The sequence below is a fragment of the Bison bison genome, unplaced genomic scaffold, assembly GCF_000754665.1.
Source record: "Bison bison bison isolate TAMUID 2011002044 unplaced genomic scaffold, Bison_UMD1.0 scf7180017864326, whole genome shotgun sequence".
Taxonomy (NCBI): Eukaryota; Metazoa; Chordata; class Mammalia; order Artiodactyla; family Bovidae; genus Bison; species Bison bison.
The window spans coordinates 87,661-96,595 of record NW_011494898.1 but is presented as its reverse complement, the minus strand read 5'-3'; the positions used below and the strand labels follow the sequence as shown (position 1 = coordinate 96,595).

General features: G+C 42.4%; 1 pseudogene; it reads right to left on the bottom strand.

Moving 5' to 3' along the window:
* Nucleotides 1-349: 349 nt before the first annotated feature.
* LOC104998239 lies at nt 350-929 on the bottom strand (annotated as a pseudogene).
* Nucleotides 930-8,935: the final 8,006 nt, after the last annotated feature.

Sequence of the window (8,935 nt, the reverse complement as noted above, 5' to 3'; positions counted from 1 at the left end):
ATGGACAGGGAGGCCTGGCGTGCTGCGATTCATGGGGTTGCAAAGAGTCGGACACGACTGAGCGACTGATCTGATCTCATAGATGAATTGTAATTTTACAAATATTTTAAGTATGTTAGGTGCAAGAAGGAATAAGTAAATCAGCAACGGATAACATCAGGGCAGGCATGACTTTAGGACTCATGCCCCTACAGCTGAATACTTTTATATCTACTTGCTTATTAGTACTGACAAAGTATCGGCTAAAGTAATTCAATGAATTTGGTGGCCAAAGCAGAAATCAGTCGACTGAAATGAACACAGGTGAGTGTACGAGGGTGATGTGGCATCTTAGTCGTTGAGAGTCATCTCAAGCTGAGTTCAGATCTCCATCCATCTTTCTTAACCTTTTTTACAAGCTGCTTGATGAAGACAGGGCTCCATCATCTCCACTCTGACGATTTCCCAGGTGCAGTCACTGTATTCTTTCTCTTTCAGGTAGACATGGATTCCGTGGAAGTACCTCTTCAAGACCAGAGTGGGGCCCATTCTTCCCAGGGCAGAGTCTTCCTCTCCCGTCACCTGCCCCTGGCAGGCATCCAGGTCGTCCAGCTGCTGTTGCAGTCCAGTGCGGAGCTGCTCCAGAAGGGCAGTGTCCCAGGCAGCAAAGAAGCACTCTGTGTGGAAGAGGGTGAAGCTCTGCTGGAGCATCTCATGGAGCACAGAGATGGCCTGGGCCTCCTGGAGCTGGTCACCCTCCACCATCTGCTGGGGAAAACCGAAGCCTTTTCTGTTCTACAGACAGGAGTGAGGGGAGAGTCTGCTCATTTGGCCCAGGAGCCTGAGGTTTTGCTTGAAACGTGGTTCTGAGAGAGATCACAGCCCAGAGATCCTCCCGGGCCGTAGCTGATCAGCACCAGGGTTATCAGTAGAGAGAGTGTGAAATCCATGGGGAAGATGAGGTTGCTGCTTGGCTGGCTGAGATGGCATATGGTGGAACTCTGGAGGTAGGGTGTCTAATGATAATCTTTCTAAGCAAGGCTTTTAATTAGGGAACACAGTACTCATTGTCTGAAAATTTCTGTCTCACTTCCCCTGTGTGTTTTCATTTAGATATTTTCTATCTGACCTAGAAAAAGTACTCAAGCTAAACTCTTAATTTTTATGGTAGAAAGTTAACTTTCCCAATAAAGTTTGGATTTATCAATGCAAATCTATGTCAGTTAAATGAGAAACTAAAGAAAGGCTGAAATTATGTAAGTATGTAAAGACTTATAGAGGTATACATACTTATTATGTACACATGTAAGTATAATATATATAAACATTCCTTTTTTGTGTGCTGTGTCTAAACAAAATTTTTCCTTGATTCTTAAGTGCATTTTCCCCCCCTTATCTTACTCATAGGAATTCAGAGTCACTCAGGCCATATTGGTTTCTGTAGTTTGTTTTCTGTTTCACAGAGCAGAGGCTTGTAATTAAGAGTGAATGAACTACTCAGTTGTTCTGTTCTTTTGAGAACATTCATTCAGGTTCCTGAGATTACGTTTCACTGGGGCCACAAGATCTTGAGGAGTGGAGTATCTCCTGCCATATCAGTAAACTAGGATGACACAGTCCTCAAGAGTTTCCAGCCCTCCAGGGCGCTCAGGAAGGGGGAATACACCTGTGGGCTAACAGCTACCAAATTGCAGCTACTCCCTAAGGTGAGCCCAAGGCAACTCAGGAAGTGAAAAAATGCAAGATGCAAGAAAATGCAAGGAAAGATGCCCCAGGAGAGCTGAGATTCAGGAAAGGAATGTTGTCAGTGAGCCCAGACACTTGCCTCCTCCCATACAAAGGAAAAGTGCTAAATTCCTTAACTTGAGATAGCTGGTTTTCTTTAATTCACAAAACTACTTTGATGTTCAGACTACCTCCCTTTTTTTGCAAACTCCTTTATACCATGACTCTTCCCCTCAGCTCCTTGGAGCAATTCCCTCAGGGTGACTTGAGATACTGTCTTCTGAATTCCCACTAAATAAAGCATAACTGTCAACTTTTAGGTTGTCACTATTTCTTTATTTTTTAAATTAACTTATTTAATTGGAAGCTAATTACTTTACAATATTGTGGTGGTTTTTGCCAAACATTGAAATGAATCACCCATGGATGTACATGTGTCCCCCGTCTTGAACCCCCCTCCCGCCTCCCTCCCTGTCCCATCCCTCAGTGTGGTCCCAGCGCACCAGGCCTGAGCACCTTGTCCCATTCATTGCACCTGGACTGGTGATCTACTTCACATATGGTAAATTACATATTTCAATGCTATTCTCTCAAATTATCCCACCCTCACCTTCTCGCACGGAGTGCAAAATTCTGTTCTTTACATCTGTGTCTCTTTTGCTGTCTCACATATAGGGTCATCGTTACCATGTTTCTAAATTCCATATATATGCGTTAATATTACTGTATTGGTGTTTTTCTTTCTGACTTACTTCACTGTGTATAATAGGCTCCAGATCAACAGTCAGGAACAATAAACAAGACATGAGGGTTTCTTTCAACCTGCTTTTTATGGTAGATCTATTGGAGAAGGAAATGGCAACCCACTCTAGTATTCTTGCCGGGAAAATCCCGTGTATGGAAGAGCCTAGTAGGCTACAGTCCATGGGGTTGCAAAGAGTAGGACACGACTGAGAGACTTCACTTTCACCTTCATAGTTTTGCACAGGCTGTGCCAATATCCCCACCAGGAACCCTGCTTCTTTTCTGGTGCATGTAGGTCTGAAGATTCTAATTCCAAGATAATTAATTGTCTTTCCAGCACCACCTCACTCACAAGGTGGTTATCACCTCCAGTAGCACTTTTCCTCCGGAATGACAGTGTCCTCAACCCAACCTCTCTGGGCCTCACCCATGAGGGCAGGCTAACCACATCCTGAGAACTTCAGAATTCTACTGTGGAGGGACTTGTCTCTTTGTTTGCAAAATCATTCATCTTCCAGGATCCCCACCCTCTCCCAGTGCATGTTTGTGTGAAGTAGGGGAGTTCTCAGTGATGACCTCCTCTTCTCCTGATCCATGTCCCCAGGTATCAAGTGTCAGCAGCCCTCAGATGCTGAGACCTAAAGTGTGGAGATCTAAGTAGGTGGAGGCATTATCCAATGGCAATTGTTACACCTTTGGTAGACAATTTTTATTTTGCCACTATAGCTTTTATTGTTCAATTCTTTTACTTAAAGTGTTCAAGATTTGTTTTGCTCAGAATTTCTGAGTTGGCTATATGGAATTCATTGATGGTGTTATGTATTCATGAAAGCTTCTATCACAGAAATCAGTGCCCTTCAGTTGTTCATTCAGTCTACCTCCTTCTGTTGGGCTGACTTGTTGATCCATCTCTGTCTTGTGCTCAGAATGTAGAGCAGTGAGGCCCAGGCTGTGTCAGGGAGAAATAGCCTTGTTTCTTTACTTACTAAAACAAAAAAACTTTTGTTTTAAATTTAAAGAACATCAAAAAAAAAAAAAAAAAAACCATTTAAGAACTTATTTTTGCATATTGATTTACTGACCAGTTTGTCTCTCCTACTGCGTTCCTAAACATTTCATCCTAGGGTTAATACATAAGGAAGGAAAAGAATGGCAGAGGGGCCTCACCATATTTTCTGTGATTTTCAACACTAGAGATTGTTTTGTTTTTCATGTCAGCTTTCCTGGAAGGCAAAACTTGATGGTTGTTTGTGGACAAAAATAAAACAAAAATAATTTTGAATGTCATGAAAGAGAATATAGACAAATGTCTTTTTTGCTGACAGTATGGCAAGTGTAAGTTGAACAAAGATCAACGAAAAAATGGAAGGAAACATAATATTTGAAAGTTGTCAAACAGTCTCAAAGACAGTCATGAGCACGTGCTAAGTCGCTTCAGTCATGTCTGACTCTTTGTGACCCTGTGGACAGGCTACCCCTGTCCATGGGATTCTCCAGGCAAGAATACCTGAGTGGGTTGCTATTTCCTCCTCCAGTTATCTTCCCGACCCAGGGGTTAAACCGTGGACTCTTATGTCTCCTGGATTGGCAGGCGAGTTGTTTACCACTGATGTCACCTGGGAAGCCTCCACAAAGATGGCCAGGTGAGACCAAAAATTGTACATGTATTCTTGCCCCCAAAAGGGACCCTAAAGTGTTGAAGGAAGAAAGAAATGGAACAAAACTTATTCAAGAAATGAATTAGAGCGCCCTCTCATTTGTCATTTGGAGAGAAGCAAACTAAAGACAAGCCTGTAAATTGAGGCAGAGATTTGATAGACTAGGCTAAATTGAAGCCCTTCCCCACTCACTGAGCAAACACACGGGCACACACGCCGGCATACCCATGCACACATGCATGCACACACTCATGGACACATCCTTGTTAATTCCTGAATTAAAATTGGATTACCTTAATAGTTCTCAATTCTACCCAAATAGGAACACCCAAGGCTATTCGTTAGCAACAGTTGTCTTCTCTGAAATCCCTTTGTTTGTGGCTGTGTTCTATTTTACAATGAGACAATGTGGAAGGGATGCCAGTGCAGTTATTATCAAAGGGAATAATAAATCTAAAGCAAGGCTTTAAATAGGGAAGACAGGACTCAGTGTCATGAATTTTCTGTCTCACATCCATTTTGTGTTTTCATTTAGACACTTTCTATTGACCCAGAAAATGTAATCAATCTATTCTTATAATTTTAACAATAAGTGTTTTATTTTCCCACTAAACTTTGGATTTGTCACTCCAAATGGTTATCAAATAAATGAGAACTAATTAAAGGCTGAGGTTATGTAGGGATGTAAAGACTTATACACATGTACATACTTATGTACACATTTTAATACATATAAAGATTCCTTTTCTTTGTGTCAAGAACAAAATTTTTCTTGGACTTTGAACTGCATTTTTCTCTCCTTACATTATACATAGGAAGTCAGAGTCCCTCATCCCCTATACGTTTCTGTATGTTGTTTTCTGTTTTAATCAGAGCAGAGGCTTGTAATTATCAGTGCATGAACTAATCAGTTGTTTCTGCTCTTTTGAGGACTTTCATTCAGGTTCCTGAGGTTACATTTCACTGGGACCACAGGTCATGAGAAATGGAGTGTTTCTTGCCATATCAGTAAACCAGGATGACAAAGTCATCCGTTTCCAGCCCTCTAGGGTGCTCAGGAAGGAGGAATATACCCCTGGTCTGACAGCTTTCAGATTGGAGCCACTCCCTAAGGTGAGCCCAAGGGAACTCAGGATGTGAAAAATGCAAGGCTCATGGCCCCAGGATAGGTGAGATGCATGAAAAGAATGATTTCAGTGAGCACAGACTCTTGCATCTTCCCATACATAGCAAAGTGCTAAATTCCTTTGCTTGAGATATCTGGTTTTCTCTACTTCACAAAAATACTTTTGAAGACTACCTGCTGGTACTTGCAAACTTATATACAACCTGGCTCCCCATCTCCCCCTCCCTCCCCACCAACCTCCTTGGAGCACTTCTCTCAGGGTGACTTGAAATACTGTCTCCTGAATTCCCACCAAATAAAACATAACTCTCAACATTTAGGTTGTGGCACTTTTCTTCAAGTCGATAGCAATAACATACTAAACATCACTGTTTCTTTCCACCGTTTTTTTATTGTAGATCTATAGTCCTCAACGGGCTGTGCTAATACGCCCACCAGGAATCCTGTTTCTTTCCCATGCACTTAAATGTGAAGATTCTAAACCAAGATAATTATATTTCCAACACTGCCTCACTCACAAGGTAGTTTTCACTTCTAATAGCACGATTCATCTGAATGACAGTGTCCTTCGCCCAAACTCTCCTGCACTCACTCGTGAGGGCAGGCTTACCACATCCTGAGAAGTTCAGGATCTACTATGGAGGGGCCTGTCTCTTTCTCTGCAAAATCATTCATCTTCCAGGATCCCCACCCTCTCCCTGGAGTGTTTCTGTGAAGGACCTGAGTTCTCAGTGGTGACCTCCTCTTCTGACCTGTGTCCCCAGGTATCAAGGGTCAAGGGTCAGCAGCTAAGATGCTAAGAGCTAAAGTATGTTTTTGTCTACATGTGTGTGTGTTAGTCGCTCAGTTGTGTCTGATTCTTTGCGTCCCTATGGACTGTAGTCCTCCAGACTCTTATGTCTATGGGATTTTCCAGGTAAGAATACTACTTAGGTGGAGGCATTATCCAATTGCAATAGTTACACCTTTAGTAGGCAATTTTTATTTTGCCACTGCAGCTTCTATCATTCAAACCTTCTATTTAAACTGTTGAACATTTGTTTTCCTCAGAATTTCTGAGTTGGCTATAGGGAATTCAGAAGTGGTGTTATATATTATTAGAAACTTATATGACAGAAATCAGTGATCTTCAGTTGTTTATGCAGTGCATCCAAATGTTGGGCTGACTTGTGTATCCATCTCTGTTTTGTGCTGAGAATGCGGAGCCATGAGGCCAGGCTGTGTCAGGGAGAAATAGCCTTATTTCTTTACTTACTCATGATGTTTGGTTTTAAATTTAAATAACAATAAAAGATTTATGAACTTATAATTCTATAGTGATTTGCTGGTTGATGTTTGTCTCTCTCCTCCTAGCTTACGTTCCATTTCATCCTAGGGTTAATACAAAGGGAAATAAAAGCATGGCAGAGGGGTTTCACCTCATTTTCTGTGATTTTCAAGACTTTGGATATTTTGTCATTCATCTGGTAGGCTGCAGTCCATGGGGTCGCTAGAGTCGGACATGACTGAGCGATTTCACTTTCACTTTTCACTTTCATGCACTGGAGAAGGAAATGGCAACCCAGTCCAGTGTTCCTGCCTGGAGAATACCAGGGACGGGAGAGCCTGGTGGGCTGCCGTCTATGGGGTCACACAGAGTTGGACACGACTGAAGCAACTTAGCAGCAGCAGCACCAGCAGGAAGCAAAAAACAGTAGTTATTTGTGGGCAAAAATAAAACATATATATATCTGAACGTCATGAAAGTGAAGAAAGATAAGTGACATTTCTGCTGCCAAAATGGCAAAGTGCAAGGTAAATCTAAAAAAGACTCAGCCAAAGAGTGGAAGAATCGTAATATTTAAAGGATGTTAAACCGTCACAAAGACAAGCATGTGTGTGTGCAAATGTGCTTCAGTCATGTCTGACAGCCTCCCTTGTCCATGGGACTCTCCAGATAAGAATACTAGAGTGGGTTGCCATTTCCTCCTCCAGGGGAATCTTCCAGAGCCAGGGATGAAACCCAGGTCTCTTATGTCTCCTGCAGTGGCAGGTGGGTTCTTTAACACCAGTGCCACCTGGGAAACCCCACAAAGACAGCTAGATAAGTCCAAAAATTATCCACGTAGTCTTGCCCCCCAAAGTGTTCCCAAAGTGTTGAAAGAAGAGAGAAAATAACTCAAAACTTACTTCATATACAGGAGAAGGAAATGACAACCCAGTCTAGTTTTCTTGCCTGGAGAATTCCATGGACTGGGAGCCTGTGGGGTACGGTCCATTTCAGTTCAGTCGCTCAGAGGTGTCTGACTCTTGTGACCCCATGGACTGTAGCATGCCAGGCCTCCCTTTCCATCACCAATTCCCAGAGCTTACTCAAACTCATGTCCATTGAGTCGGTGAAGTCATCCAGCAATCTCATCATCTGTCATCCTCTTCTCCTCCTGCCTTCGATGTTTCCCAGCATCAGGATGTTTTCAAAGCATCAGTTCTTCGCATCAGGTAGCCAAAGTATTGGAGTTTCAGCTTCAGCATCAGTCCTTCCAATGAATATTCAGGACGGATTTCCTTTAGGATGGACTGGTTGGATCTCTTTGCATTCAGTGGGACTCTCAAGAGTCTTCTCCAACACCACAGTGAAAAGCATCAATTCTTCAGTGCTCAGCTTTCTTTATGGTCCAACTCTCACATCCATACGTGACTACTGGAAAAGCCATAGCCTTGACTAGATGGACCTTTGTTGGCATAGTGATGCCTCTGCTTTTAAATATGCTGTCTTTGTTGGTTGTAAGTGACAAATGTGGTCCACTGGAGAAGGCAATGGCAAACCACTTCAGTATTCTTGCCTTGAGAATCACATGAACAGTATGAAAAGGATTCAGTCCATGGAGTTGCAACTGGGTTGTACTCAACTGAGCAACTGACATGTATTTAATCTAGAAATTAGAGATCTCTGAGAGTGTCAGTTCCTAGGCAGATTGATAAGAAGTCTGGGGACCCCAAGGAGGAGAGAGAGGTCTGGGGCCCTCCAGAAGGATATAGGGTTTGAGGTTCTCAAGGAGGAGAAGAAAAACTTTTTTTTTCCACATTGCTTTGTCTTAGTCAATAGAACAATGTATCTTGCTCGAGGACATGTTTCTCCTTAACAACAACCTGCTGACTTATCTTAAGATGTATATTATGGGAGTGGGTGTGGTAAAATCTTTCTATTGTTAGTTCTCATCCCATTATCTTAAAATGTATATTGTGGGAGTGGATCTAGTAAGATCTGTAAACCTTGAGACATTCTCTTGATTTACTGTAATAACCAATTAAAAAGTATATAGCTCCCTCACTAAGGCTAGTGAGCGGGGCTCTGTCCGTCCCCCTTCTGATGTCTATGTCAGAAGCTTTCTCTGTCCCTTTCTATGGTTTAATAAAACCCTGCTATACAAAAGCTCTTGAGTGATCAAGCCTGGTCCCCGGTCCCAAAGCTAAATCTTCTTCTTTGGAGATCAGGAATCCAACATCCTTTACTGTAAGCTGTCAGCCCTCTCATCCATTAATTGCAGAGAAGCAATCTAAAGATGAAGTCTGCAACCTGAAGCAGAGATCTGAGAGATCTAGTCTATATTGAAGCCCTTCCCCGCTGCTTGATCAGTAAACCCATACACACACTCTCTCTCTCTCTTCCAGGTTAACTTCCTCATTTACAGTATGCCATTACCTTACTAGTTCTCAATTGGAC